Genomic DNA, 5,782 nt, shown 5'->3' with positions numbered 1-5,782 from the left:
GCAAAAGCCTCTATTAAGCTCCATTGAAGCTTCGAAAGCAGCTTTTAGCAAACCCGAAGCTTGATAAAATCACCAGATTAAGATGTTTAAGAGCTGAAAAAAGGTGTTTATTTCTAAAACTAAACCATAGTTCAGCCACAGGTTGAATAAATTCAGTTTGATCAGCTTGAAATTGTTACTTGGGTGGCTGCTTTCAAAGCTGCAATGGAGCTTAATAGAGGCCTTTGCGTGTTTTTAAATAACCCATTTGCGCAATGCTGTCAATTCTATTTTTAGAACGAGAAATAGTTTTACAACGCTTTTTCAGTCGCTTAATCAACGTCTCATCAACCTTTATGCAGCCAAAACATTATCTATGTTTAAATTTAAATATTGTAATGCGTCATATTTATTTTGCTATGGCGTCGTAAGCTTTCGAATGACTTGAATTCTTACATGCACGCTAATTAAAAATGCATGTCGTCATCTTTCGGCAATTGAACCAGCATCTTCTGAAATTAAAAACTTTCCAATTAAATTCTACTTTTCATATTTATTCGTGACAGATACGTATTTCGCCTACGACTTGTAGGCTTCATCAGTGTCTGTTGTCCAAAAATATTGCACACTGGATCGCCTTAAACCAACTCGTAAACAGCAAGAGCAATTGCTGTTTACGAGTTGGTTGAAGGCGATCCAAGCTGCATAAAGTAAGCACTCAAATGGTGTTTGACCAAGCGATGTCTAAGCTACTTTAAGTTTTTCAAACCAGCTTTCCTCCAAGGCTGATAAACAAGGATTTTTCTGCAATAATCCGCTTCTAAACAGCTATAAACATCAAACCATTTTATGGTTGCTTAAAGGCGTTAAATTGGCTTTAAATACCAGTAGTGGTTTTCATTAGGCTCACAGCTTTCAAACTACTTTAAAGCTGCTTAAGGGCGTTCAAGTGGCTTTACAAGCTAATACCAACCTTTCATTCGGCTCACAGTACACATACTGTCAGATCATAGAATTTCGAAATTCGACTGGCAGCAAAAATATATGTCAGTTATCGGCATTATCGACTGCTTCAAGTGTAAAGATATTTTCACTGTCTGTTCTGCAGATGCAGATGGGGCGGATCATAAGGTGAATGCTTATGGATCACAAGATGGCGGTTCATTTCCCGAAAGATGACGACATGCATTTTAATTAGCTTGCACATACGGATTCAAGTTATTCGAAATTTAAAATATAGCATACGACGCCATTGCAAAATAAATACGACGCGTTCTATTTTGGCTACATAAAGGTTGATGAGACGTTGATTAAGCGACAGAAAGAGCATTGCAAAACTATTTCTCGTTCTAAAAATAGAATTGACAGCATTGCGCAAATTGGTTATTTAAAAACGCGCAAAAGCCTCTATTAAGTTCCATTTCAGCTAGTAAATACCCAAGTAACAATTTCAGGCTGATCAAACGCTTTTATAGCTGAATTTATTCAACCTGTGACTGAAGTATGGTTTAGTTGTAGAAATAAAAACCATTTTTCGGCTCTTAGACATCTAAATCAAGCTTCGGGCTTGCTAATAGTTGCTTTGAAGCTGCAATGTAGCTTAATAGAGGCTTTTGCGCGTTTTAAAATAACCAATTTGCGCAAAACTGGAAACAAGGCACACAGAAGTTATATAAAGGGCGAAATAATTGCTTAACTAGGGTTTTTTCTGCCTCAAATGAAACAGGTATAAGTTCTCCAATTTCGGCTGAATAATTATGGCTGCTAAAATGTCTAATCAGCGCTAAATGTTTCTTGGGCTGTAACGATTTAAATTTGACCATATGCGTAGAAGGATTTTTTTCGTCAAATGTTTCCTCTATCACCACGTGAAATATCTGCACTAAGCTACCTAACAGCCTGTATATTCTGGTGAATGACCCTCTGGGTTAAAACCACTCTAATAAAAAAATCCTTGCAGGTACATTCTCTGTACTTTATATTAAACCACAAACGGAAAATTAATTTGATTTTTTTCATTGAAATTTTAATCAATATACACGCATTCTTGTATGTCCTAACTTTTTTTGTAATACTCCATATGTAATAAAACCACCTATCCATCACAAATTTTCAATTTCTGAATAGCATCTGGTATTACACTTTGTTTTTCATAAATTCTAGCCAGCTCTATCCAATCGTCTGGTTTCAACAGAGGATAAAATGCTTCAACCGACACCTTCTCGCCGTACTTTTTACTGTTTTATAGTGTAGTTTGTTTTGCTTTCGACGTGAACAATCATAAAGTGCTGTTTGCTATCGGAAAACTCAAACAGACGCAAACACTCACAGCAGAGTGTTTTTTGGTACTCGCAAATGTTCGATGAAACATCTTTGCAAAAAGTTTAACTTAGTTTCAGCGATTTAAATTTCATTTAAATTGATTTTAGAGCTAACAGATGTTTGAAGATAATTTATAATTATTCGGGTTAGTATTGTGTTTCAAACAATTGCGGTAATTCTGCTCTAATTCCGAACTTAAAGTCACGTTTCAGTGGAGCCATCACGCACAACAATACAAATGTATTTGTAAATCCTCCATCTAAATACATGATTACCACAGATCAAAGTCGCAGGCGTGAAAATGCTTCCACCCGGATCAATTCGTTCACCGCTAGCAAAAAAAAGTGACCGTGAAAAAAAAATCATAAAAAATGCACCATAAAAGAATACCTCTCATGGTGGGTGGTTGGTATGTCACCTAGACTACAAATTACTTTCGCCATGATAGGAATATTCCCCAGTGGGGACTCGCTCAGTTGGATGCCAACAGCATAGGCAGGAGAACACAACTTTTGACTGTGCGGCTCTGCTGGCTGCCTGTCTGTGATGCCTCTGCACTGTGCTTGTGCAGTCTACATAATGGCAAACAAATACCCGAGACGAGTCGGCTCTCGCAACGGTCCTCGCAACCCACACCCACAGGGCACCATCCGCCTCATCAAAACAAACCGTTTCCAAGTCCGTGCTGGGAGCAGCAGCCGTCTAAAGTGGAAACATGAGACGTAAAAGTCGAATTACACGTATCGAATCGTGGTTGTATCTAGGGCTAGGACCATACAAACGTGTCGAGAGATATTCCGAACGACAGTCACAGAAGCTGAGACGATGCTTGTTTTATATACAATTGCATCAACACTCCTCAATTCGGTTGCCCTAGCATCGATTGGTGGTGATACCGACACCCTCCCACAACAGATCATATACGGAAAAAATCTACTTTCCGCGAATGTGGGAGAATAATTTCGTCGTTTTGACTAACACTGATAACGATTATCGATTTGTTTTCTCGTTTGGACTTGACTGGTTTTTACGTGCCGTCCTAATCTTGTCGGAATGGAACAGGTAATGAGCAAATTCAATACAGCTTGTCATACCGCATGCATACAGATGTGAGCGGAATGATTTAATTAGATCAGATCAGGGGGAATCATCATACACAAATTGGCTTTGTGCGACGTTGACAATGCTTCAGACCATAAAAGAATGAAGCTTTGTTTAAAACCCCCCCGTGGGGCAATCACATTTCAATAAATCCATGTCGCAAACAGCAATCAACGCCGGAAAAGATATGCTCGGCGATAAAACGTCCAACTTTATTTCACACATTGATAAAAGCTACGACTTCAATCAAACTGATGTGTCGTCCGGCTCGGTTTCTCGGAAACATCAAACCGAAACAAGACCCAGCAGCCAGCAGGTTCAATCGTTTGAAATTATATATTCCCCTGAATGCTGAAACTTTCTGTCACACGATTTGGGACTTTTTTCTCTCGTTTTACTTTAGTGTGTTCAAACAGAAAAGCACAAACAACGGTGCGTTTCCATCGAAACCGTTTCCAGTACGTACACCTTTCCAGTTCCGTCTGCTTTTGTCTAGGTACTTTATTGAAGAAGGTGTTCTCCCGTTGCGTAGTTGTTGGTTAGGCTGCTGTTCATCTGTTCATTAGTTGCGTTCCGTGTTTACATCATCAGTTTGATTTCCTCTGTGCGGATTAATTTTCCTCGATATTGGATTATCACGGTAAACAGAATATGTATGAGTCATACATTTTATAGACTGTATTCCAATATCCGTCAATATTTCCAATTCAAAAGGTGTGTTTTGTAAATGGTTAACCTAATACTAGTTCGCAATTGCACAAATTAATAAAAACTGAAACAATTTTCCTCCGACTCGATCGATTTTTTTCCAGAACTTGTACAGATACATCTTCGGGCAATAAATTGCATAATCAATTTATCATCATGCTACGACTGTGAGTGCCACTGGCATTCATCATCACTTTGTCTGCAGTCGAGGTGGTAACCATCCAATCGTAATGGGAAACTTTTGCAGGAAACCGGATCGTAAACGGTTCGCTGTACATTCGCAGAAGTGACGTAACTTTGATTTGGTTCTGCTGCAAGGCAAATGCTGCCGACCGCCAGACTTGTCGTGAACACTATTCGTTTCATCTTCGTTTGATCTTGTGATCTGATAAACGTATACATAGTCCCAGATAGAGTCGTAAAGCATTGAACTATCATAGAATTCTAGTTAAGCAGTAACCCTAACGGTTCTTTGAAAAGTCAAATTATCAAAAATTCCATTTAATTCTACTACATATTATCACAAAGTCACGAAATATTCCCTTAGCAGAACAGTTTGTTTAAAATAAAATACTATACCAATGGGTGCTTTAGCCTGGCAAAAATGGCATCCGACAATGAGCTCATTATCATCCAAACTAACACCACTGGGATAAAGCAAAATAAGGAGCGCAAAAACTCTCCCTGAACCTACAAATCTCAGATTGCAAATTTTCGCAGCAGTAAACGCAATGGTTTTTAAGTCTGCAACAAAATAGACAGACATTTAATCGTATATATCAAGGATTGTCAGTTTATGTCTAATTCCAAGTAAAATTTCCAGTCCAAATCACTTCTAATTTCAAATCGAAACCAATTCCAATCCAATTTACGACCGCCTTAATAATCGGACTAAAACCAGAATTCGAAGTTTTAATTGAAATGGGACATGAAATTTTATTTAAAAATGATAACAGTTAACATTCGCATTCACACGCTAAACCCACGAGCGCATCACGAACACATTTTTGGTCCAACTTTGATTAAATTTTGGTGCAATTTAGATTAACTTCGTTCTAATTTGGTTCAATTTTGATCCAAAATAAGTCCATCTTTGGTTAAATTTTATTCCTACTTTGATCCAATTTTGGTCCACTTAAATTACAATTTAGGTCCTAACTTTAGCTCAGTTTTGCTTATATTTCGGTACCCTTGTAGTGAGTAATTCTCGCTGAAACGGTGCCACTACTGACACGAGGTCTTCAAATATTGGATCTTTTGCGCTTAATTGGTTGAAAATGATTAAAAAATAAGAATTCTCCCGTTTGATACCTCGAAATAGTGGACCCCTCATTCGCCAAGGGGCCTAACAAATTTAAAAAAATTGAATTTTGAGCAAACCTTGAGATCTATATCATGTGATATTTCATAAATTTGCCATGAAACAACTGACAAATGACCCGGTTCTGTAAAGAAGAACAGGGCTTTCAATTTTTTTTTCAAATTTCAAATAGAGTAAAAAATTTTTAGGCGGCCATCGTGGATTTGGTCGCCATATTGAATTTTATCAAACAATCGCCGTTTTCAACATGAGCCTCCAACCGATTTTCATTTTAAGACCACCATTGGAAAGCTGAGAAAAATGCTACAAGAGACATTCATAAAATTAGGTCTGCAATTAGTGGCCCCGTTT

This window comes from Sabethes cyaneus, chromosome 2, assembly GCF_943734655.1.
Source record: "Sabethes cyaneus chromosome 2, idSabCyanKW18_F2, whole genome shotgun sequence".
NCBI classification, from domain to species: domain Eukaryota; kingdom Metazoa; phylum Arthropoda; class Insecta; order Diptera; family Culicidae; genus Sabethes; species Sabethes cyaneus.
This window is presented reverse-complemented; position numbering follows the sequence as displayed.